This window comes from Phocoena sinus, chromosome 4 (genome assembly GCF_008692025.1).
Source record: "Phocoena sinus isolate mPhoSin1 chromosome 4, mPhoSin1.pri, whole genome shotgun sequence".
In the NCBI taxonomy this organism is placed as follows: domain Eukaryota; kingdom Metazoa; phylum Chordata; class Mammalia; order Artiodactyla; family Phocoenidae; genus Phocoena; species Phocoena sinus.
The window spans coordinates 118,904,220-118,931,609 of record NC_045766.1 but is presented as its reverse complement, the minus strand read 5'-3'; the positions used below and the strand labels follow the sequence as shown (position 1 = coordinate 118,931,609).

The following is a 27,390-nucleotide window of genomic DNA, read 5'->3' as shown; positions in this document are numbered from 1 at the left end:
TTGTATCCTGCAACTTTACCAAATTCATTGATTAGCACTAGTAGTTTTCTGGTGGCATTTTAAGGATTGTCTATGTATAGTATCATGTCATCTGCAAACAGTGACAGTTCTACTTTTTCTTTTCAAATTTGTATTCCTTTATTTCTTTTTCTTCTCTGCTTGCTCTGGCTAGGACTTCCAAAACCATGTGGAATAATAGTGGTGAGAGTGGACATCCTTTTCTTCTTCCTGATGTTAGAGGAAATGCTTTCAGTTTTTCACCATTGAGAATGATGTTTGCTGTGGGTTTGTTGTATATGGCCTTTATTATGTTGAAGTAGTTTCCCTCTTGCCCACTTTCTGGAGAGTTTTTATCATAAATGGGTGTTGAATTTTGTCCAAAGCTTTTTCTGCGTTTGTTGAGGTGATCATATGGTTTTTATTCTTCAATTTCTAATATGGTGTATCACTTTGATTGATTTGCATATATTGTAGAATCCTTGCATCCCTGGGATAAATCCCACTTTTTCATGGTATATGATCTTTTTAATGTGTTGTTGGACTGTGGTTGCTAGTATTTTGTTGAGGATTTTTGCATTTATATTCATCAGTGATATTGGTCTATAATTTTCTTTTTTTGTAGTATCTTTCTCTGGTTTTGGTATCAGGCTGATGGCGGCCTCATAGAATGAGATGGGATTGTTCCTTCCTCTGCAGTATTTTGGAAGAGTTTGAGAAGGGTGGGTGTTAGCTCTTGTCTAAATATTTGAAAGAATTCACCTGTAAAGCCATCTGGTCCTGGATTTTGTTTTTTGGAAGGTTTTTATTCACAGTTTCAATTTCATTACTTGTGATTTGTCTGTTCATATTTTCTATTTCTTCCTGGTTCAGTCGTGGAAGGTTATACCTTTCTAAGAATTTGTCCATTTCTTCCAGGTTGTTCATTTTATTGGCATAGAGTTGCTTGTAGTAGTCTCTTAGGATTCTTTGTATTTCTGGGGTGTCTGTTTTAACTTCTCCTTTTTCATTTCTAATGTCATTGATTTGAGTCCTCTCCCTCTTATTCTTTTTTTTTTTTTTTTTTTTTTTTTTTTTTTTTTTTTTTTTTTTTTTTTTTAGTGAGGTGTTTACTTTTTTTTTTTTTTTTTTTAATATTTATTTATTTATTTATGGCTGTGTTGGGTCTTCGTTTCTGTGTGAGGGCTTTCTCCAGTTGTGGCAAGCAGGGGCCACTCTTCATCGCGGTGCGCGGGCCTCTCACTATTGCGGCCTCTCTGGTTGCGGAGCACAGGCTCCAGACGCGCAGGCTCAGTAGCTGTGGCTCACGGGCCCAGCTGCTCCGCGGCATGTGGGATCCTCCCAGACCGGGCTCGAACCCGTGTCCCCTGCATTGGCAGGCAGATTCTCAACCACTGCGCCACCAGGGAAGCCCCCCTCTTATTCTTGATGAGTGGCAAATGGTTTATCAATTTTGCTTATCTTGTCAAAGAACCACCTTTTAGTTTTATTAATATTTCCTATTGTTTCTATTTTATTTATTTCTGCTCTGATCTTTATGATTTATTTCCTTCTGCTAACTTTGGGTTTTGTTTGTTCTTCTTTCTCTAGTTCCTTTAGGTGTAATGTTAGATTGTTCATTCGAGATTTTTCTTCTTTATTGAGGTAGGCTTGTAGAGCTATAAACTTCCCTCTTAGAACTGCTTTTGCTGCATCCCATAGGTTTTGGATTGTCATGTTTTCATTATCATTTGTCTCTAGGTATTTTTTTGATTTCCTCTTGATTTCTTCAGAGATCTCTTGGTTATTTAGTAACATATTGTTTAGCCTCCATGTGTTTGTTCCTTTTTTTTCTCTGTAATTCATTTCTAATCTCATAGTGTTGTGGTCAGAAGAGATGCTTGATATGAGTTCAGTTTTCTTAAATTTACTGTGGCTTGATTTGTGACCCAAGATGTGATGTATCCTGGGGAACATTCTGTGCGCACTTGAGAAGTGTAGTGTGCTGTTTTGGGATGGAATGTCCTATAAATATCAATTAAATCTATCTGGTCTATTGTGTCATTTAAAGCTTCTATTTCCTTATTTATTTTCATTCTGGATGATGTATCCATTGGTGTAAATGAGGTGCTAAATTCTCCCAATATTATTGTGCTACTGTCGATTTCCTCTTTTATAGCTGTTAGCAGTTGCCTTATGTATTGAGGTGCTCCTATGTTGGGTGCATGTATATTTATAATTGTTATATCTCCTTCTAGAATTTATGCCTTGATCATTACGTAGTGTCCTTCCTTGTGTCTTGTAACATTCTTTATTTTAAAATCTATTTTATGTTATATGAGTATTGCTACTCCAGCTTTCTTTTGATTTCCATTTGCATGGGGTATCTTTCCCATCCCCTAAATTTCAGTTTTATGTGTCCCTAGGTCTGAAGTGGGTCTCTTGTAGACAGCATATATATGGGACTTGTTTTTGGATCCATTCAGCAAGACTGTGTCTTCTGGTTGGAGCATTTAATCCATTCACGATTAATGTAATTATCGATATGCATGTTCCTATGACCATTTTCTTAATTGTTTTGAGTTTGTTTTTGTAGGTCCTTTTCTTCTCTTGTGTTTCCCAGTTTGAGAAGTTCCTTTAGCATTTGTTGTAGAGCTGGTTTGATGGTGCTGAATTCTCTTACCTTTTGCTTCCCTGTAAAGCTTTTGATTTCTCCTTAGAATCTGAATGAGATCCTTGCTGGGTAGAGTAATCTTGGTTGTAGGTTCTTCCCTTTCATCACTTTAAGTATATCATGCCACTCCCTTCTGGCTTGTAGAGGTTCTGCTGAGAAATCAGCTGTTAACCTTATGGGAGTTTCCTTGTATGTTACTTGTGGTTTTTTCCTTGCTGCTTTTAATAATTTTTCTTTGTCTTTAATTTTGGCCAATTTGATTACTATATGCCTCGACATGTTTCTCCTTGGGTTTATCCTGTATGGTACTCACTACACTTCCTGGACTTGGCTGGCTATTTCCTTTCCCATGTTATGGAAGTTTTTGACTATAATCTCTTCAAATATTTTCTCTGGACCTTTCTCTCTCTGTGTTCTCCTTCTGGGACCCCTATAATGTGAATGTTGTTGCATTTAATGTTGTCTCAGAGGTCTCTTAGGCTGTCTTTATTTGTTTTCATTCTTTTTTCTTTATTCTGTTCCGCAGCAGTGAATTCCACCATTCTGTCTTCCAGGTCACTTATCCGTTCTTCTGCCTCTGTTATTCTGCTATTGATTCCTTCTCTTGTAGTTTTCATTTCTGTTATTGTATTGTTCATCTCTGTTTGTTTGTTCTTTAATTCTTCTAGATCTTTTTTAAACATTTCTTGCATCTTCTCTATCTTTGCCTCCATTCTTTTTCTAAGGTCCTGGATCATCTTCACTATCATTATTCTGAATTCATTTTCTGTAAGGTTACCTGTCTGCCTTCATTTAGCTTTTTTTCTGTGGTTGTATCTTATTTCTTAATTGGTAAATAGCCATCTGTCTTTTCATGTTGTCTATATTTCTGTGAATTTGGTTTTTGTTCCACAGGCTGCAGGATTGTAGTTCTTCTTGCTTCTGCTGTCTGCCCTCTGGTGGATGAGGCTATCTAAGAGGCTTGTGTAAGTTTCCTGTTGGGAGGGATTTGTGGTGGGTAGAGCTGACTGTTGCTTTGGTGGGCAGAGCTTAGTAAAACTTTAATGCACTTGACTGCTGATGGGTGGGGCTGGGCTCCCTCCCTGTGGTTTTTTTGGCCTGAGGCAACCCAACACTGGAGACTACCTGGGCTCTTTGGTGGGGCTAATGAGAGACTCTGGGAGGGCTCACACCAAGGAGTACTTCCCAGAACTTCTGCTGCCAGTGTCCTTGTCCCCACGGTGAGCCACAGCCACCCCCCGCCTCTGCAGGAGACCCTCCAACACTGGCAGGTAGGTCTGGTTCAATCTCCCCTGGCTCCTTCCCCTGGGTCCCAACGCATACACTACTTTATGTGTGCCCTCCTAGAGTGGAGTCTCTGTTTCCACCAGTCCTGTAAAAGTCCTGCAATCAAATCCCACTAGCTTTTAATGTCTGATTCTCTAGGAATTCCTCCTCTAGTTGCTGGACCCAGAGGTTGGGAAGCCTGATGTGGGGCTCAGTACCTTTACTCCATTGGGTATACTTCTGTGGTATAAATGTTCTCCAGTCTGTGAGTCGGCCACCCAGCAGTTATGGGATTTGATTTTACTGTGATTATGCCCCTCCTACCATCTCATTGTGGCTTCTCCTTTGGCTTTGGATGTGGGGTATCTCTTTTTGTGAGTTCCAGTGTCTTCCTGTTGATGATTGCCCAGCAGCTAGTTGTGATTCTGGTGTTCTCACAAGAGGGAGTGAGAGCATGTCCTTCTACTCTGCCATCTTGGTTCCTAGTCTGCATTGATCCATTTTGAGTTTATTTTTAATATGGTGTTAGAGAATGTTCTAATTTCATTCTTTTACATGTAGTTGTCCAATTTTCCAAGAACCACGTGTTGAAGAGACTGCCTTTTCTCCATTGTATATTCTTATTTCTTTTGTCATAGATTAATTGACCATAAGTGCTTGAGTTTACTTCTGGGCTCTCCTCTTCCATTGATCTGTGCATCTCTTTTTGAGCCAATACCATACTGTTTTTATTACTGTATCTTTGTAGTATAGTCTGAAGTCAGGGAACATGATTCCTCCAGTTCTGTGCTTTCTCAAGATTGTTTTGCTCTTTGGGGCCTTTTCTGTTTCCATACATATTTAAAAATCATTTCTTCTAGTTCTGTGGAAGATGCCACTGGTAATTTGAAGTTATTGCATTGAATTTGTAGATTGCCTTGGTTAGTATGGTCATTTTAACACTATTAATTCCTCCAATACAAGAACACTGTGTATCTTTCCATCTGTTTGTGTCATCTTTAATTTCTTTCAACAGTGTCTTAACAGTTTTCAGAGTAGAGATATTTGGCCTCCTTAGGTTTATTCCTAGGTATTTTAATTCTTTTTGCTGTGATGGTTAATGGGATTATTTCCTTAGCTTCTCTTTCTGATAGTTTCTTGTTACTATACAGAAATGCAACAGATTTCTGTACAGATATAATAACAATTTTGATGTCAAAGTGTCAATTAGTACCAAATGACACAATCCATGTAATGCTAGCATAACATAGTCCCTTGTCTGGATGTAACAAAAATGTTTTATAAAATGAGTGAGGTATGCACCACTTTTTAAGATACCCTAAGTGAAAGGCCACTTAGTTGGCCACTTTATAAAATACACTAAGTGAGGGGAAATTCACTGCCTAATAGGGAGTTTTTCTCATTGTTAAACAGCTTTGTTTTCACATTCTTATTTAGATCCTTGTCTCCTTATATCTTCTACATGTTGAATACAGACTAATCTCCTGGAAAAAACAGATGAAGTTTTCCTGTCCCTTCTACCTGGCAAACCTTCATTTGGTTTATCTAAATACGAATGATATTCATTTCATCAGTTCTTCCACAATGGACAGAGTCCTTGGACTTCTCCCCTTCCTGATTCTTTTCTTCTATACTGATCACAATTTTCAATGTCTCCTATAAACATGAAGCTTAAAACTTGTCCTATTATAAATATGGTTTAAACAGGGACAATCAAAGGTGCTTGTGAGATTTCATTGCCATCCAGTCCCATTTATCACTATATAGACACTTGAAAGAGCATGCTTCATTCTATAACCTTTGAACTCCATGTGCTTATTTTCTCTGTCTCCACTTTATTCCATCAGCTTAAAAAAACCTCCCAAGACCTCAGATAATATTGAAAATGTGTTCTGAGGACCCTGAAAGTCATATACTAGACGCCCATATAAAAATGTGAGATTACATGTTTCACTGAGGTGTAAAATTTATTAGTCACTACCCTCACAGGCATAACTCATATTAATCCTGTTTGAAAGTTATTACTTTTCTCTTGCATGAGTTTTTTAAGACAATTTTCTTTTTAGCCATGGAAAGCCACATTTAAAAACTCCCAATGTGCTCCACTTAGAAATAGAAAATGTGTTTATATTCAGTTCTGTATTAGGAGTCAAAATGCATAGATTTTCACCTATAAGTGGAACTTCACATCCTACCCTCTATTTATACTCTCTCTACCATAACTTCTTCATGGTTTATGAGATTCCTAGAATCCTGGAAATTCAACCAATATTGGTGAATTTCCCCACCTGGTCTCCCAACTTTCGGAGACTCCACTGGTCTCATGTGTTTTTTTTGTTTGTTTGTTTTTTTGCCTTACGCAGCCCTCTCACTGTTGTGGCCTCTCCCGTTGCAGAGCACAGGCTCCGGACGTGCAGGCTCAGCGGCCATGGCTCACAGGCCCAGCCGCTCCACAGCATGTGGGATCTTCCCGGACCGGGGCACGAACCCGTGTCCCCTGCATCGGCAGGCGGACTCTCAACCACTGTGCCACCAGGGAAGCCCCTGGTCTCATGGTTTTTTGAAAACAAAAGTAGATGTCTCTAACAATCATACACACTCAGAAAACAGTGACGGAAGTCTGTATTTTTTCTTCACTAGATAGTGTTTTTATTTATTTTTTCACCAGATTCTAAAATCATTGAGACCAGTAACCACCTTTGAGTCTCCCGAGGTTAGATAAGTGTCTGGCCTAAAAGGATGTTTAAAAAATTATTGTTGACTAAACCAAGAATGAAAAGTTATGAGTAAAAAAGCATAAAACCAAGGACAGAAAAACTCAATCTACTGCAACAGTTAGAATTGTCTAAGCATAAGGGAAGGAATTTGAGAAAAAATCTTTTATAAGATTCCAAGACAATCTTTTAATTACCTGAGCTTAATTAAATAGAGAGTGTGGTATAAAGAATACAGTTTTTGTTGTTAAAAAGTCTTTAAATTTCAGCCTTGTTGTTTTCTAGCCATTTGAACATGGACATAGTAACACACTCAGTAAGGGATAGCAATTATTATGAATAAAAAGGAATAATGACCATCTTCTAGACAAGTACTGGTAGTCCTTGATTTTAAAAATCCCACATAACAGAATTCCAAATTTATTTCTTAAGCAGAGTTGACTGAAAGCATTTTGTGTCATAGTATACCATTGCTTTTTTAAATTACAAGACTAGCATTTCAAGTGTGTGTATTCTTTGAGGCTAATAGACAGAACATAGTAACCAATAGGTATTAGACAATAGACTAAACTAAAACAATCATAAACAAATAAATAAATATAATATATTTAGCTTCAGGAATAGTTGATTAACGAGATGTAGATTTCATTCTACTTTAAATTTGATAGGTGCTTCAGAGACCATCTACTTTGTGAAATACATAGTCATCCCTTGGTGCTCTCTGAGGATTGCTTGTAGGACCCCTGTGGATACCAAAATCCATGGATGCTTAAGTGTAGTATTTTCATATAACCTCCGCACATCCTCCTGTATACTTTAAATCACATCTAGGTTACTTATAGTACCTAATACCATGTAAAAGTTATGTAAATAGTTGCCTTTGTGTGGCAAATGCAAATTTTGCTTTTCGGAACTTTCTGGAAATTTATTTTTTGAATAGTTTTGGTCCACAGTTTGTTGACTTCGAGGATGTGGAACCCATGGATACCATACAGATAGAAACAGGTTGAATGTACTACACAGCTTAAAATGGGTAGAGCAGTTCAGTGTACCTGATGCTGTTTTTCTGATTTGTTTACTCTGGGCACCATAACCTTGATTTAACCATTGGAAAGTATATATATATATATATATATATATATATATATATCCCATTCAAAGTAGGTATCTGATAACATTTACAGTAACTACAGTGTTTCTTTAAGTGGTGATTGTTTAAAGATGGTAAAAGAGATCCTACATTATGTGATAGAATGAAGTCTGATTGTAAACAACAACTACAATTAATGTATTGTAGGGTTCTCAGAAAATTTCTAATTTATTTTATTAAGTAATGTGAAAATCATTTTCTAAAATTTGATGTTGATCTTGTTTGAAAACCTATTCTTTTTATTCTCTTGATTCACTTCTGCCTTCCAAAACAGTCTTGTGCTACAACCATCTGTACTGTGATATCACATTTGGATACCTGAGCTCCAATTCTCAGCTTATACTAATGGACTTACTCAGGTTACAGCCTTTGTCAGTTTTGTGAATTGTTAGAGATGATTGCTTTCTCCTCTAATGTTGCTAGAATTCTTGCTATTTTACATTGATCAGAGTGAACACTTTTTTCTAATTTTTAACATCTTTATTGGAGTATAATTGCTTTACAATGGTGTGTTAGCTTCTGCTTTATGACAAAGTGAATCAGTTATACATATACAAGTGTACGCATATATCTTCCCTCTTGCATCTCCCTCCCTCCCACCCTCCCAATCCCACCCCTCTAGGTGGTCACAAAGCACCTAGCTGATCTCCCTGTGCTATGTGGCTGCTTCCCACTAGCTATCTATCTTACATTTGGTAGTGTATATATGTCCATGCCACTCTCTCACTTTGTCGCAGCTTATCCTTCCCACTCCTGTATCCTCAAGTCCATTCTCTAGTAGGTCTGCATCTTTACTCCTGTCTTGCCTACTAGGTTCTCCATGACCATTTTTTTTTCTTAGATTCCACATATATGTGTCAGCAGATGGTATTTCTTTTTCTCTTTCTGACTTACTTCACTCTGTATGACAGACTCTAGGTCCATCCACCTCACTACAAATAACTCAATTTCGTTTCTTTTTATGGCTGAGTAGTATTCTATTGTATATGTGTGCCACATCTTCTTTATTGATTCATTTGTTGATGGGCACTTTGGTTGCTTCCATGTACTGGCTATTGTAAATAGAGCTGCAATGAACATTTTGGTACATGACTCTTTTTGAATTTTGGTTTTCTCAGGGTATATGCCCAGTAGTGGGATTGCTGGGTCATATGGTAGTTCTATTTGCAGTTTTTTAAGGAACCTCCATACTGTTCTCCATAGTGGCTGAACCAATTCACATTCCCACCAGCAGTGCAAGAGTGTCCCCTTTTCTCCACACCCTCTCCAGCATTTATTGTTTCTAGATTTTTTGATGATGGCCATTCTGACTGGTGTGAGATGATATCTCATTGTAGTTTTGATTTGCATTTCCCTAATGATTAATGATGTTGAGCATTCTTTCATGTGTTTGTTGGCATTCTGTATATCTTCTTTGGAGAAATGTCTGTTTAGGTCTTCTGCCCATTTTTGGATGGGGTTGTTTGATTTTTTGTTATTGAGCTGCATGAGCTGCTTGTAAATTTTGGAGATTAATCCTTTGTCAGTTGCTTCATTTGCAAATGTTTTCTTGCTGTGTGTTTCTCTGTCTTCTCATTTTGCTTAACTTACTGTGTTTGGGGTCTCTTTTTTGAAGACTGCAGGTTTTTAATTCCCGTGGTTTTTGGTGTCTGTCCCCAGTGACTCATCTTGGTTCAGTGGGTTGTGTAGGCTTCCTTGTGGAGGGGACTAGTGCCTGTGTTCTGGTGGATGAGGCTGGATCTTGTATTTCTGGTAGGCAGGTCATGTCTGGTGGTGTGTTTTGGGGCATCTGTGGCCTTTTTATGATTTTAGGCAGCCTCTCTGCTAATGGGTGGGGTTGTGTTCCTGTCTTGCTAGTTGTCTGGCATATGGTGTCCCTCACTGTAGCTTGCTGGTTGTTGAGTGGAGCTGCGTCTTGGCGTTGAGATGGAGATCTCTGGGAGATTTTTGCCGTTTGATATTACATGGACCTGGGAGGTCTCTTGTGGACCAGTGTCGTGAACTTGGCTCTCCCACCTCAGAGGCACAGCCCTGGCACCTGGTTGGAGCACCAAGAGCCTGTCATCCCCACGGCTCAGAATAAAAGGGAGAAAAAGAAAGAAAGAAAGAAAGAAAGAAAGAAAGAAAGAAAGAAAGAAAGAAAGAAAGAAAGAAAGAAAGAAAGAGAATAAAATAAAAGTTATTAAAATAAAAAAATAATTATATTACAAAAAAATTTTTTTAGAAAAAAAACTTTTTAAGTAAAACAACAACAACAAAACGGATGGACAGAACCCTAGGACAAATATAAAAGAAAAGCTATACAGACAAAATCACACACAGAAGCATACACATGCACAATCACAAAAAGAGAAAAAGGGGAAAAAAATATATATCATTGCTCCCAAAGTCCACCTCCTCAATTTGGGATGATTCGTTGTTTATTCAGGTATTCCACAGATGCAGGGTACATCAAGGTGATTGTGGAGATTTAATCCACTGCTCCTGAGGCTGCTGGGAGAGATTTCCCTTTCTCTTCTTTGTTCGCACAGATCCTGGGGTTCAGCTTTGGATTTGGCCCCGTCTCTGCATGTAGGTCACCTGAGGGCGTCTGTTCTTCTCTCAGACACGACGGGGTTAAAGGAGCCACTGATTCGGGGGCTCTGGCTCACTCAGGACCGGGGGAGGGAGGAGTACAGATGAGGGGTGAGCCTGTGGCGGCAGAGGCTGGCGTGAGGTTGCACCAGCCTGAGGCGCACCATGCGTTCTCCTGGGGAAGTTGTCCCTGGATTATGGGACCCTGGCAGTGATGGGCTGCACAGGCTCCCATGAGGGGAGGTGTGGATGGTGACCTGTGCTCGCACACAGGCTTGTTGGTGGCTGCAGCAGCAGCCTTAGCGTCTCATGCCCGTCTCTGGAGTCCGCGCTGATAGCTGCGGCTCGCACCCGTCTCTGGAGCTCCTCTAAGAGGCGCTCTTAATCCCCTCTCCTTGTGCACCACGAAACAAAGAGGCAAGAAAAAGTCTCTTGTCTCTTTGGCAGCTCCAGATTTTTCCCAGACTCCCTCCCGGCTAGCCATGGTGCACTAGCCCCTGCAGGCCGTGTTCACGCCGCCAACCCCAGTCCTCTCCCTGCCCTCAGACTGAAGCCGGAGCCTCAGCTCCCAGCCCTGCCTGCCCCGGCAGGTGAGCAGACAAGCCTCAAGCAGACCAAGGCTGGTGAGTGCCATTTGGCACCGATCCTCTGTGCGGGAATCTCTCCGCTTTACCCTCTGCACCCCTGTTGCTGCGTTCTTCTCCATGGCTCCGAAGCTTTCCCCCTCCACCCCCAGCAGTGTCTGCCCGCGAAGGGGCTTCTAGTGTGTGGAAACCTTTCCTCCTTTCCGGCTCCCTCCCACTGGTGCAGGTCCCGTCCTTATTCTTTTGTCTCTGTTTATTCTTTTTTCTTTTACCCTACCCAGGTACGTGGGGAGTTTCTTGCCTTTTGGGAGGTCTGAGGTCTTCTGCCACAGTTCAGTAGGTGTTCTGTAGGAGTTGTTCCACATGTATATGTATTTCTGTTGTATTTGTGGGGGAGAAAGTGATCTTTGCGTCTCACTCTTCCGCCATCTTGAAGCTCCTCCCAAAGTGAATTTCTTCTCCTTGCTCACAAGACACCCTCTTTCTCTCTGCTCTAATGAGTGTGGTCTTTTTATGTTCTGCCTTCTTTGCTGCACTGTACTTGGGAGAGGTGTGTTGAACATTTGAGACATCGTTTCTCATAAATACAGCAGATCAGGAGATGCTTTTGTGAAAATGTTTCCTAGTAAACATTGTGAAAGCTGTACTCAGATTGAGCAAGATGCCGCAGACTAGATTATGCTTCACGGCAAACAACCCTCAAATCTCAGTGGCTTAAAATAATAGATGGTGCGTGTCTATCCTTGTTGACGGGAGCTGTGCTCATTCTAATTACTTAGAGATACAGGCAGATAGAGGCTTCATTTCAATATATGCTTTCATAATTGCCAAGTTAGAAAGGAAACATGGCACCTTGCACACTGACACTTAAAATTTCTGCCCCAAAGTACCGTATGCCACTTCTACTTACATTTTATTGGCCAAAACCAGTCACCTGGCCACACCCAATATAAAAGGAGAAGGAAGCAGGATCCACCATGTGTCCAGAAGTGGGGAGAAACAGACACAGCAAAAATTATAACCTTCATAGATGATAAGAGACATAAGGCTTAGTGAGGTTAAGCAACATATTCAAGCTCATCCAGTCTTATTAATTAGCTCAGCAACAGGACAGTGTCTTGAATGGAAGCTCATCATGGCAAAACTCATGTCATTCTTGACTGAAATGGACCTGATAAAGGATCAGGCACAAATAGCCACAAACTTCTCATAAGCTGAAGGAGAGCAATGGCGACCTGAAACAATGGTTTAAGGATGCAGTGATGCACCATTCAAATTACATGCTGTAACTGTGGTTGATGGGAAATAAGTAGCAGATAGGGTAGCTTATGCATAATATCCAAAGATGAGTGGATCTTTCTGAGCAAAACTTTGAACTGTCTATAGTGCTCAAAGGGAAAAGCTAAGATACAACATGCACTGCAAAAAGCAGATGGAGGGGACTGTCACAGGATCATTCTTATAAGAGTACTGAGCATGGAATGACTCTTGGTTATGCCTCTTCCCTCCATGCCCCCACCAGTCCCTCCATAGTCATCATGAACAGTGTCATTTTTCCTCAGAAAGAAGGATCACAATTGAGAGAGATTCTCTTTAACAGGTTGCCAGGAGCTAATAATAATAAAATATTAGGAAATATAATGCAAAACAAGTGTAACCTTAACTAACATGATCTGTTTCTAATTCTATAGTCAAAATGCAAAATTAATAGCATTTTTTGTCACTTTTAATGATCCTTGGAAGCTTTCCAAACTATCTTTTTTTTTTTTTTTTGGTACTTACTGATGATGATAAATCAGATTAGACTTGCTAAAGTAGAAATGTTTACACTTCCTAAGAAGCCTCATGTTTTCCTCAATATTGGATGTGACATACTTGCCCTGTAATATATTCAGTTAGAATTGAATTCAAACTTGAAATGTGTTTACTTTTACATTCATTACACAAGCTTTAAAGAAGTTTGGCATCCACATGAGTGCATTTTCATCTCACTCAGATGGAAAAAAGTATTCCTAAAAAATGTTACCTCTTCTTGATTTGAATCACACCTTTCAGAAGATCAGTTTAAGTTTATATTATCAGTGGACCTTTTCCAAAAGTAGCCCATTGAATTTTTGCTAGGAATTGAGTCTTTCTAATTTCTTACTTATGGATTACTATTTTTACATGAGGTTAAGTGTTTAATTTTTAAGTTTATAGGAACTGGAGATTTTTTAATGGTACAAAGATTATTTAGATAAAAGCAGAAACATTTAAAATTGTAATATACTCAAGTATATCATTTGTATCACATTTTTAATGTTTAAAATGCTCTGACAACTTGCTGATTTTTCTAACTAAGTTAAACTGAATAATATTTATATCCATACATTCAAGTTTAGACAAGAAATAGTGGGAGGTCTGCTTTTTAATAAAAAATGTACTTTTCTTCAGATGAAGCAATTTTGTAACAGTTATTTGTAAAATGATTCCAGTTGGTTTATTTCAGACTTTGCAGCATCAATTTTCTCTTCTTTCAAGATGGTCTTAAAAACTCTTAGATATCTATTGCTGTGCTACAAACCTAAAAACTTGGTAGCTTAAAACAATAACTATTTTATTACTCATGGTTCTGTGGATCAGAAATTCAGGCAGAGCTCACTGGGGATGGCTTGTCTCTGTCTCATCTGGTCTTGGCTTGGGTGGTTCAACTGGGGCTGAAGGATTCAAGATGGCCTTACTCACATTTCTGGGACCTCGGTGCTAAATGTCAGCAGGGCTTTTCCACCAAGTGTCTTGCCTCTTTTCCCATAGTCTTGCATTTTTAGTTGCCTTGCCTGAGTTTCTTTACATGAAAAGAGAATTCTGAAGGAACGAAAGCAGAAGTTCCAAGACTTTGAAGACATAGGCTCATAACTGCACAGGGTCACTTCCACCATATTCTATTGGTCAAACAAGTCATGGATTCAAAGGGAATAGAAATAGACTCCATTCCTTGATGGGAGGAGTGGCATAGTCGCATTGCAAAGAGGCACATGAGAAAGGAGGGGTTGTTGTTGCCATTTGGGAAACAATACACCACAAACACAAAAGAATGAGTTACATTTTTATTTTTATTTTTTTTTACATCTTTATTGGAGTATAATTGCTTTACAATTGTGTGTTAGTTTCTGCTTTATAGCAAAGTGAATCAGTTATACATATACATATGTTCCCATATCTCTTGCATCTCCCTCCCTCCCACCCTCCCTATCCCACCCCTCCAGGCAGTCACAAAGCACCGAGCCAATATCCCTGTGCTATGCAGCTGCTTCCCACTAGCTATCTACCTTACATTTGGTAGTGTTATATGTCCATGCCTCTCTCTTGCTTTGTCACAGCTTACCCTTCCCCCTCCCCATATCCTCAAGTCCATTCTCTAGTAGGTCTGTGTCTTTATTCCTGTCTTACCCCTAGGTTCTTCATGACATTATTTTTTTCTTAAATTCCATATATATGTGTTAGCATACGGTATTTGTCTTTCTCTTTTTGACTTACTTCGCTCTGTATGACAGATGCCAGGTCTATCCACCTCATTACAAATAACTCAATTTCGTTCCTTTTTATGGCTGAGTAATATTCCATTGTGTATATGTGCCACATCTTCTTTATCCATTCATCCGATGATGGACACTTAGGTTGTTTCCATCTCCGGGCTATTGTAAATAGAGCTGCAATGAACATTTTGGTACATGACTCTGAATTATGGTTTTCTCAGGGTATATGCCTAGTAGTGGGATTGCTGGGTCATATGATACTTCTATTTGTAGTTTTTTAAGGAACCTCCATACTCTTCTCCATAGTGGATGTATGAATTCACATTCCCACCAGCAGTGCAAGAGTGTTCCCTTTTCTCCACACCCTCTCCAACAGTTATTGTTTCTAGATTTTTTGATGATGGCCATTCTGACTGGTGTGAGATGATATCTGAATGAGTTACATTTCTAAGGCTACTGCTGTCTGCTCCTTTGTCAAAATTATAACCTAGCAGTTTACTGTAGGAAAGTCTTTGTATTTCTGTTTGGGAGCTATTGAAAGTCTCATGTCTCAGTAAATTAAAGTGAACAGATCATCATCTTCTGTTTCAGTCCTTTGGCAGTTTTATGTGATTTGGAGTATGCTTCATGAAATGGATGAGTGTGGGGACTGCTATGTCAGAGACATTTCTTCTTCAAACATGTCTTCTGTACTCTCTATGGTTAAGTACAATTCCAGGCATTGGATATACAAATAAAGATGAATTAGAGAGGGTATTTATTACATGGTATTTTACTTATTGGATACAAATTTTCACTCCGTTGAATTGATTCTGTGCATTCATAGCCTTGTCATGGGGTCATAGGGGTAGAGTATATTTCTCTGCCCCTCTGAGTTTGGGTTTGTCCATGTGACTTATTTTTGCTAAAAGGATGTTAGCTGGTGTGATGAAAGCAGTAACATAAAATGTGCTTGCGCAGTGGGGCTTGATTTATTTTTTTCTCCATCACCACAAGTAGAAACTGGGCCTCAGGAGTAGTATACATACAGACCTGAGCAAGAAGCCAAGCCCAGCTGGACCCATAGCTTGAAGCAGAAATGGCCAGTTGAGCCAGTTTAGATCAACCAACTACCAGGTGACTCACAGATCTGTGAGAAACATAGTTATTATCGTATGCCTTTGAGAATTTATGGTTCTTTTTCTACATACAAAGTCTGCTTGAAACAAGTAATACACTATCTTGTAGGGAAGAAATATACATAAACAGACAATTGTACTGTAATGCAGTACGTACAGCAATAGAGAGCTCCATAAAAGAGCACCATTTTGTTCTGGGTATGTGTCAATTTTAGTGGGGCATGAAGAAGATGTTTTAGAAAAAGGTGAAACAAAGCCGAGTCTTAAAGAATAAAAGAAGGAGATGTAAGAGTTTACAAAGGAGAAGAAAATATTACAAGTCAAAATTTAGCATGAGCAAAGGCATGGGGGTAAGCTTCAACATGGTGTGAAGAAAACTATCAATATAAAAACATTCCATTATTCCTGGAAGTTTAGTGAGACAGTCCTGATTTACCAAGAGACTCAAACCCTTGAATTGACTTTCAGTGAAGTCTAATTTTAAGAGATTTCTAGGCTTACAATAACTAGAATTGATGTGATTTTTGTTACTCTGACTAAACTTTTTAGAGTATATGCCCTACTAAATGTAATATGAACACAGTTTTATTGTTTCTGCCTTTGCGAATAATGAAAGTACCTTTCAAAGATTCCAATTGCACAGCCAGAAGTGGCACAGATGGTAATAGTATACATGACTTAAAAGAGCAAAATGGTCAATTGAAAATTAACAAGAAGTAATATTACAATGCCTTGTACTTTATATAAAAATTACGGGTCATTCTCCTTTCAAATAGTAACTTAAAGAAAAAGGTTTATAAATAAACTATATTAGCTATCATTATAAAGTTATTACGGTAAGGATACTTTTTAGAACTATGGGTAATGTGTTTGTTCCATAAGTATAATTTTCATACAATTTTTTTTAAAGCCAGTCTTACCTTTATGCAGAGCTATAATTCAGCAGGTGATCCCTATTTTAATCTGAATTTTAGAATTGAAGGGGCCTTTCAATATATTTTATTACTATTTAGACCTTAGTTAATTTTCTGGTCCTGCCCTCTACTAGCTATGAGAACTTGAGCAAGTTTCTAACCCTCTCTGTACCTCAGGGTCCTCATCAGTAAAATGGGAAAATAACTCTTACTGTACATGGAGTCCTTGTGGTGATTAACTGAAGTCTTACAGAGTACTATGTGACATATGGCAATTACCAAATAAATGTTAGCCACTGTTATTTTAATAACAGTAGTAACATAATTAATAATTACCATTTGTTAATGTTATGATCTAAGAAACAAGAGACTTGGAGAGTTAAAGGACTTGGGCAAAATTGTGTGCTTTTGGCAGCTTCAAAACCTGCAAGAGATTTTGGTCACTGAGTCCTACGCTGCTGCTTTTGCCGGAACAAGGCTACCTCTTACACAGAGTTTTCAAGAAGTTCAAGGTGAAAGTGAAGAGTAATTCTGGAAGCCACTGCCCTGGTTAAACTGCCTTACACAGTGAAGAACGTGAATTACTAAATGTAAATATCAAAAGGGTGAGTAATTACCTATATATGTAATATATATCATCAAACACAAACGTTAACTCAAATAATTGCATTACGATTAAACTTTTCTTTCTGAGAATTATCCATTTACGATAATCAGTTTCACTTGCAGTTTCAAGACTTTTGGTCAAATTCCAACAAAAGAGGTAGAAAATTTTCACATAAAGCTATCAGACCACTTACTAAAGTTAAACAAAAAGGACTGCTCTTTAATTGAAAGAATATAACTGTTGGCACTTGTAGTTCTATCCAAACGACTGCACACAGCCTACTTCAATTTCATTATAAAAGTAAAATTAGAAAAGCTAAACATTATATCTTACAAAGAAATAGAATCTGTTTTAATGTCATTAGAAGACAGCACAAAATAGAGATTATGGAGCTGGTGTAACTGGTTCTGTGCTGAATAAAACATCAGCCCTTCAACCACTCACCTACATGCTCCCAGCTGTACCTGCTAAAGCTCACTTTCACTCATCAGCTGTCATTTCATGGGATGCCAGTTTAAGGACACATATGTTTTCTATTAGCAATAATGAATTAATGAGAGATATGTAGTAATATAATAGCAAAATTCAGTAAAAATTCTATTTGAACTTAATTCTGTGGGATATGAACATAACCCACAAAGGAGTACTCTGATCTACAGTGAAGAATAATTTGCCTACCGCTCTGGTTTGCAATTAATGAAAAGTCCTCAGGAAATCCCAATTTCTGATTAAAGAGAGTTTGATTATGATTAATGTATCCAAATTAACTGCCAAAAAGGAAGCCACCTCATAATTATCTACATTGTTCCACCAATTTTAAATTCCTAAGGCTACTCATATCTGTGCCCTTTTCTCTAATCCTTAAAGATATATTTTTGGTTTTTACCTTTTGATTAGCAAGACAACAGTTGTCCTTTGTTTCTGCATGTAGAAAATATTCAAGGTATTATGAATTTTCTTTTCTCCCCTCTTTATCCTTCTGTTAAAATTGTATTTCCAGCAAGTTGCCATAAACCCTGGATGTCAACTTCGAATGCACTTGGTCTAACCTTGCAAGCACTGCCTCACTCCAAAGTCCCTACTCTTAGCCATTTCGCTGTGCTGCCTTCCCTGGCACTTGGCTGACCTTTAGGGGAACAAAAGACATATTTTCAGGCAGATACGGCATGGAGGGCTACTAATTTCATCCTTCAGTCTAGTTCCCTAAGTAAGTAAATAAGTAAGTACCTTCTTGCAGACCAAATATTTGTAGCATTATATGTTCTTGCATTTTTCAGGGTATTTGCAAATACTTTTATGGGAAATTTAGAAATGTTGCATCAAGGTCTGTTAACTGCATGCTCTTTTAAACTGGAAGTCTTCCAAGTACAGTATTTATGTTAGAAAGTATCTACCTCTATTGAAATCACATACATATTTTAAAAGCATCAAGAAGTTGTTATTTGTAAGCTGTAGTAGAGTAGGAGTTATTCAAAAGAATTAATATTTACCTCTCCGAATAATTCGATTGGCATACAAAAAGTTTTTCTCCTACAGGAATTTCTTTCAATACTTCAGTTATATTTCTATATTAATATATTTCACAAGTTATCCACTATTACTATAGAAAATTTGAAAAAAGAGATTAAAAAGTTCAACCAAAATCTCGTTATCTAGGCACAAGCCCTGATAACATTTTGGTATTTTGTCACATAAACGTTTTTCCCTTGAAGTATAATTGATTACAATGTTCTGTTAGTTTCAGGTGTACAGCAAAGTGATTCTGTTTACACACACACACACACACACACACACACACACATTCTTTATCAGATTCACATATACTTCTGTATTTTTTTAAAAAAATAGATGCATATATCTTTCATTCTAAGATAAGATTATAACATTGCTTGTAGACTACATTTAAAAGTTTACAGTTTATATTGATTTTTTCATAGCACTATTTTAGTGGCTATACAATATTTTGTTGCATAAAGTATCATTATTTAGGTTGATTCTGTTGTTTTTGCAACTATAAATAGAATTGTAAAGGACATCAACATGGCTACACCTTTATGTAATTAAGTAATTATTTCCTTAGGAAATGTTTAACAAATTGAATTTCTAAGTCGCAAGGTGTGCTTTTGAAATATTTGTAATGCAAAAATGCTCCTGAAAAAGGATGTTCCAATGTATACTGCCAACAGTAGTATATGAGAGTCTCTATTTCTTAATAGCCTCACAAATGATGGAGATTATTTCAAACATTGGACAATTTTACAGGCTTGGCATCTCTTTTTTTTTGTGGTACGCGGGCCTCTCACCGTTGTGGCCTCTTCCGTTGCGGATCACAGGCTCCTGACGCGCAAGCTCAGCAGCCATGGCTCACAGGCCCAGCCGCTCCGCGGCATGTGGGATCTTCCCAGACCGGGGCATGAACCCGCGTCCCCTGCATCGGCAGGCAGACTCTCAACCACTGCACCACCAGGGAAGCCCGGAATCTCATTTTTAAACATTAGTATTCTTTTTTAAATTTTTGGCTGCGTTGGGTCTTCTTTGCTGTGTGCGGGCTTTCTCTAGTTGTGGCAAGTGGGGGCTACTCTTCATTGTGGTGCACAGGCTTCTTATTGCAGTGGCTTCTCTTGTTGCAGAGCTCTAGGCATGTGGGCTCAGTAGTCGTGGCACACAGGCTCAGTAGTTGTGGTTAGCGGGCACTAGAGCACAGGATTAGTAGTTGTGCATGGGCTTATTTGCTCTCTGGCATGTGAGATCTTCCTGGACCAGGGACAAAGCCGTGTCCCCTGCATTGGCAGGTGGGTTCTTAACCACTGCACCACCAGGGAAGTCCCCCAAATTAGTATTTTTTTAATTATTATTTTAAGCCTTAATAAGGTGTATTGATCATTTATATTTCTTCTGTAAATTTCCTTTTAATGTGCTTTAACTTTTTCTACTGTAGTTTTCATCATTCTCTTATTATTTTGCAAGAGCTCTTTACTTTCTATTTGTCTTTTTTAAATATTGATGTTTATTTTTAAACTTTGTTTCTATTGTTTGTGTCATCAGTATTTAAAAACACTCACATACTCAAGTCTACCAACTATTCCCAGTTATCTTCAAATTCCATTATTCACAACTGTACTTCCAAACTCAGTTCTATCTACTTCATTCCAAAACTCTGTCTGAGGCATGGTGCAGAGTATGCAACTTGCAAATTAAGTAGTCAGAAAGATGCTGGCTTCCAGAGGCTCAAAGAAGTGGTACAAATGAGAACATGTGCAGGGGAAAGGTGTCCTTTCTTTGTAATGGTGTGACATTTTACAACACTTTTCAAGGATAAGAAATCTTAAAAGTTTAGCATCAGTCAGTTGATGAACTTAAATGTAAACTCTAAGCATTCATAACTAGAGAAACACAAAATGTTATGGCGCTTGAATGAGAAGCTCTGATACCAGAAAGTGATCACTGCAATGGAGATCACAGAGCATGCAGGAGGTGTGGCACACCAAGAAGTAGTATTAGATGAAGAAAGCAGATCTGAACAGGAGCAAGATAGCAGCATCATACTTGACTATTCTTGGCCAGTGTTTCACGCATTCCTTGAAGTGAGACTGAGTAAAAAATAAACAACTTACAGAATATGTTACATCCACTGTGCTTATAATAATGTTTATACTTACTAGTTCATAAACTATATCATTTTTATTCCAGAACAAATATTCAGTGATTCTTAACAAATTATTTTATCTTGATTAATTTTGATTTAAAGAATGCCTCTGAGTATTGTTACATTATAAATATCTAGGAGGCCCCTACTTGTTATTAGAACCTGGATTTTGGTGCAGAATTTGCTAAATCAGTAGGAAGCACCAATTATGGAAAGGGTTTCTTTTTTTGTTTGTTTGTTTGTTTTTGGCCATGCCATGTGGCTTCCAGGATCTTAGTTCCACGACCAGGGACTGAACCCGGCCACAGCAGTGAAAGCTCTGAGTCCTAACCACTGGACCACCAGGGAATTCCCCAGAAAGGAGAATTTTTTTTTTTTAAATAAAGATTATGACACAAGTCTGGGTGTGCTGTTTGTGGCACAAGCACAAAATTAAGTACCTCGGGGAGAAATGTAAACAATGTTTCATGCATATTTATTTACTTCATTTTTCATATTATAATTTGGAGATTCATCATTAAGATATCCCTAAAATACCGAAGACTGCCAGAAACAGCTAACGTATACCTGAAAGATGTGACTTTGTTACTCAACAAGGTGTTCGCTATTCTGTCTCCAGAATTGTCATTATTTCTAAAATTTTAGAAATCAATCTTATATTGATGATACCTTCTCAAAAGAAGGATAGTCATAAATAAATTATTTCAACACTAGAATTAATGAGGTGATAATGAATAATAGGTAATTTCAAAGTCTACTTTGTAATGTATTCAGGAATCAGTGTTACCTCTGTTACCAAAACAAACTAGAAATATCCATTTAATGTAGCCATCTATTTTCCCCCTCTTTTTCTCTTGTATTGTTTGGAGAGGGAAAAAGAATACGTATCTGTAGGCTCATCAACAAGTCACTGTCAAATAACTTATCAAAGAAGAAAAGCAGGAACCTCTCTTAGCCTTAGTTTCTTCATCTGTAAAATCGGGAATAATAATACCAACCATATAGGATTGTAACAGGGTGAAAGTGCTTGTAATAGTGACTGACACTTAGCAATATCAACAATATTAGTTATTACTGCCATCATCATCATATCATCATCATCACCATTGCGTTTATCTGGGTTCTTCATAAAGCAGACCTGAAACAAGAGTTAAAGGCAAGTGCTTAATTAGAATGTGTGACCACAGAGATCCAGGTGAGAGTGACAGGTGGAAGGAAGCAAAAGGAAGAAAAAGGCAATGTAAGGATGCCTCATTAAGTTGGCCACTTAATAGATGCAGGTGATTGGTTTCTTGATCTAATAGGACCACCTGGGAAGCAGTAGAAACTCTGCCCTGGGATCCCCTGAAGATGGGGGAGGGGATAGAGAGTATATATCGACTGGCTTCCATCCTTGATTGGTTAATGTGTGCCCCCATGGAGTACTAACTCCCATGTACTTTCAGATTGTACAAATATGGGCATCAAGTAGATTACTATGGGATTCCACTCAGCAAAGCCCTTGGTAAGGAGGGAGGAGAAATACAGTACAGACCTGGGACAAGGCACTGTCAGGAGGCACCTACAGGAAGCTGGAGAGAGTTTATGCAGGACTGGCACTGCCCAGGGGCTGGAATAAGAGCCAGGTGAGGCCAAGAGAATTCTCTGCGGTGCCTAAGAGATAGGTGATATAATTACTGTCTTTGTTGTCATCATCATCATCATCATTGTATAAAGCACCGTTACTTATAATTACCAGAATCTACCATTATTTACAAAAAGAATCACAGTGGATGAAAGATCAGATTGGCTTAGGTCAAATTTTCTTTTTTTTTTTTTTTTAAAATTATTTATTTATTTATTTATTGGCTGTGTTGGCTCTTCGTTTCTGTGCGAGGGCTTTCTCTAGTTGCGGCAAGAGGGGGACACTCCTCATCGCAGTGCGCGGGCCTCTCACTATCGCGGCCTCTCTTGTTGTGGAGCACAGGCTCCAGATGCACAGGCTCAGTAGTTGCGGCTCACAAGACTAGTTGCTCCACGGCATGTGGGATCTTCCCAGACCAAGGCTCGAACCCGTGTCCCCTGCACTGGCAGGCAGATTCTCAACCAATGCACCACCAGGGAAGCCCAGCTTAGGTCAATTTTTAATCTTTTAAATAAAACAAATTGCTTTTATTTATGTACTCTTCTTTGCCCTTATAAGTTCTGAATAGTCCTGTCCATTCCTCACTCCTCAAGTTGCCTTTCTTATCCCTCCTTTCTTCTTTCTCAGAGCCACCATTTTGGTGCTAGAATCTATTGTCATACCACGAACACTGTATCCATCTTGAGTTCTCTCCTTGCTCACAGTGCTTCCGATAGTCAATTCCACTCACTGTCACATAATTCTGTTTCCTAAAATACAGATTTCATTTTGTTAGTCTACTGCTCCAAACTCCACCTCTAGTTAAACAAAATAGGACTCTCTACAATCTGGCCTTAAACTATTTACCAGCCTAATTGGCTCTATGGTTAAGCAAAGAATTATATCCTTTATTCTCTGGACAACTTTTGAACTTTCCCCCAATCAGGCTCAGGTGTGTGCTGTTGCATCTGTCACATGACCTCTGGTTCTTTGAGGAGCTAAATCTTAACTTATCTCTTCTCAGGATCCCTCAGGTTTTGCCTTGTTCACAAGATAACTGTAGTCTTTTCTAGGCTGATTTTTGCTCTCCAATCTAGAAAAATCTCCCAACTGCCCAGAGCACTTATCATTGGTACCATTTATTCAGCAATCATAGACATAGTGATTTATGGCATACTTACTGTTATTATCTGAACTATTCATACCTGCTTTTATATTGAAAATTAATGAACTTAAATATTCTCTTCTTCATGGCAGGGCCTGTGACTTACTTTTCTTAGTGACTTCCACAACATAACAAGTGCCTATATGTTGGATTTCATATTTCTGATGTCAGTGGGTTCCAGGGTTTTTCAACCTTGACACTATTGATATTTTGTGCTGGATAATTCTTTGTTGTAGAGGGATGTCCTCTGCATTAAAGGATGTTTGGAAAATCCCTGGCCACTGTGTAGTACCCTCCGGTACAGCCCAAATATTTCCAGACAGTGCCAAATGCCCTTGGGCGGATTCATCCCTCATTGAGAACCAGTGAGTTACATGAAAAATCAGTGAAATCCAGCATTTAATGAGGGTTTGGTCCAAGAGAAGCTGTATTTATTCCAGTTAGATATGAGTTGACTGTACTTCTCTTAGTCAGACTTTATCTGATTACAAATGCCTTTTCTGTCTTTAATCCTCTACACAGATTGAATGATTGTCATTTCTGTGCTTTTCCCAGGTCCTTCTCTCTTGATCACCCAAGTTTTTTTTCACCCTAATTAAGACTCCTTGTCATCTACACAAAGCAGTTCACTAGCAGCTATTCTTAGAAATGGATTGGAAGGGAATATAAAACTAATGTCTTATAGTATGTGCTAGATTATATGTCATCCCTCACATCTAATCAATCACTAAGTTCCCTAAATATCTTTCACATCTTTAGCTTTAACTCCATTCTTATTGAATTGCTTTGTTTCACTCCACCATCATGTCTCACTGAGGTTGCTGCTCTACTTGTTGATCCTGGTACTTCTCTACAGGAGCAACAATCAGATACGACCTGTCAGGAAAGAAGAGATACCTGGAGGACTTGTCTTAGAGCTATATTTGCTTAAATTTTTATTTATATTTTAGGTTAGAGATAAAAAAAAAAATAGAAATGTTTTCCAAAAAGGTTTTTATTAAAAATTTACTAATAAAATATCAATTGTCCATATAAAAGATTATTATTATTAGTAGTAGTAGAATATGAATAATAACACAGATAACAGTAGTAGTAGCTTTATTTGAGGAGAATAGTGGGAGTGAGGGGTTGATGGAAATCAGCTACTCCTCCGTGTCACCATGGCTGCCCAGCCTTCCAGCTGCCATTTGAGTGACCACATTCACCCTCATCACACAGTCTCCATTCCTCCATTCCGGGCTTGTAGGTGGTTTAGGGTAGATTGGAGTAAGAAGGCTCTTTTGCCTGGGACACACACACACATACACACACACACACACACACGTGAAGGTAGATCTTCATTACACATTACAAAACATTTGTGTCTTATCAGATGTAACAACCTGTGGTGCTCTGTGAATTTTTTGAGTTCTACAATATTTTTGAATAGCACTATTTTATGCAGTTGATCATTTTGTATGTGTGTTAAAGTGTTAACATTTAAGATAGAAATATTTCAAAGTATGTCCCAACTTTTCTAAAAACATTTGGCATTTTTAAATTTTAAAACTATTCATTCAGATACTGTCAGCATGGGATGTGTCACTGCAGGAAATGAATGCACTAAATAGTTTGTTAGAGATTTTTTCTGTAACGATATGTTGTTACCTGACACGGTGGTGATGGTTTTAGTCTTTTCACATCTCTGAAATCATGAACTGCCTCCATCTCTATTTTCTTCCATCTATAATTGTTGGTCAACCCTCCCAGGCTGTTTTAACATTAATGCCCCAAAAAGCAGAGCTTCATATGAGAGCTTACATACAGGCAGTTTATTCTGAGAAGTGATCCCAAGAAAGAGTCCTAGGGCCCCAGGAAGAGAGACACAGGGCAAGAGAGAAAGCCCATCCAGGGGTATTTCATTGAGCTAATCACCTCTGTGGATGACAGGAGCGCTGTCAGCTAGAGACAGCGAGGAGCTGTCTAGAGACCCTTGAGGAGCTGTGCCTCAGACGTGGTCAGCAAGACATGACAGAAGGGAGTGTTTATCCACTGGTTCCCTTCATTCCTAGTTGGTCAAGGATTGCCCTGTGGTGTTAGGTTCCCCACACCTCAGCTTTGTGCATGAGTCAGAGTGTCTCTGCCAGTTCTTTTTTTTTTCTTTCTTTTTTAACATCTTTATTGGAGTATAATTGCTTTACAATGGTGTGTTAGTTTCTGCTTTATAACGAAGTGAATCAGTTATACATATACATATTTCCCCACATCTCTACCCTCTTGAGTCTCTTTCCCTCCCACCCTCCCTATCCCACCCCTCTAGGTGGTCACAAAGCGCTGAGCTGATCTCCCTGTGCTATGCAGCTTCTTCCCACTAGCTATCTATTTGACGTTTGGTAGTGTATATATGTCCATGCCACTCTCTCACTTCGTCCCAGCTTATCCTTCCCCCTCTCCGTATCCTCAGGTCCATTCTCTAGTAGGTCTGTGTCTTTATTCCCGTCTTGCCCCTAGGTTCTTCATGACCTTTTTTTTTTTTTAGATTCCATATGTATGTGTCAGCATACGGTATTTCTTTTTCTCTTTCTGACTTACTTCACTCTGTATGATAGACTCTAGGTCCATCCATCTCACTACAAATAACTCAATTTTGTTTCTTTTTATGGCTGAGTAATATTCCATTGTATATATGTGCCACATCTTCTTTATCTATTCATCTGTTGATGGACACTTAGGTTGCTTCCATGTCCTGGCTATTGCAAATAGAGCTGCAATGAATATTTTGGTACATGACTCTTTTTGAATTATGGTTTTCTCAGGGTATGTGCCCAGTAGTGGGATTGCTGGGTCGTATGGTAGTTCTATTTTGAGTTTTTTAAGGAAACTCCATACTACCCAAAGCAATCTACAGATTTACTGCAATCCCTATCAAACTGCCACTGGTATTTTTCACAGAACTAGAACAAAAAATTTCACAATTTGTATGGAAACACAAAAGATCCCGAATAGCCAAAGCAATCTTGAGAAAGAAAAATGGAGCTGGAGGAATTGGGCTTCCTGACTTCAGACTATACTACAAAGCTACAGTAATCAAGACAGTATGGTACTGGCACAAAAACAGAAATATAGATCAATGGAACAGGATAGAAAGCCCAGCGATAAACCCATGCACATATGGTCACCTTATCTTTGATAAAGGAGACAAGAATATACAGTGGAGAAAAGACATTCTCTTCAATAAGTGGTGCTGGGAAAACTGGACAGCTACATGTAAAAGAATGAAATTAGAACACTCCCTAACATCATACACAAAAATAAACTCAAAATGGATTAAAGGCCTAAATGGAAAGCCAGACACTATCAAACTCTTAGAGGAAAACATAGGCAGAACGCTCTATGACATAAATCACAGCAAGATCCTTTTTGACCCACCTCCTAGCGAAATGGAAATGAAAATAAACAAATGAGACCTAATGAAACTTTAAAGCTTTTGCACAGCAAAGGAAACCATAAACAAGATGAAAAGCGAACCCTCAGAATGGGAGAAAATATTTGCAAATGAAGCAACTGACAAAGGATTAATCTCCAAAATTTACAAGCAGCTCATGCTGCTCAATATCAAAAAAACAAACGACCCAATACAAAAATGTGCAGAAGACCTAAATAGACATATCTCCAAAGAAGATATACAGGTTGCCAACAAACACATGAAAGAATGCTCAACATCATTAATCATTAGAGAAATGCAAATCAAAACTACAACAAGATATCATCTCACACCAGTCAGAATGGCCATCATCAAAAAATGTACAAACAATAAATGCTGGAGAGGGTGTGGAGAAGAGGGAACTCTTTTGCACTGTTGGTTGGAACGTAAACTGATACAGCCACTATGGAGAACAGTATGG

At 38.5% G+C, this 27,390-nt stretch overlaps 1 long non-coding RNA gene across 1 annotated transcript; it reads right to left on the bottom strand.

Annotated features, from left to right (window-relative positions):
* Nucleotides 1–1,281: 1,281 nt before the first annotated feature.
* Nucleotides 1,282–19,914, bottom strand: LOC116753516. Its single transcript, XR_004349761.1, has 4 exons — nt 19,757–19,914; nt 9,832–9,838; nt 3,773–3,782; nt 1,282–1,300 (listed from the first exon to the last, which is right to left on the bottom strand). It is a non-coding gene; the product is annotated as an uncharacterized LOC116753516 (long non-coding RNA).
* Nucleotides 19,915–27,390: the final 7,476 nt, after the last annotated feature.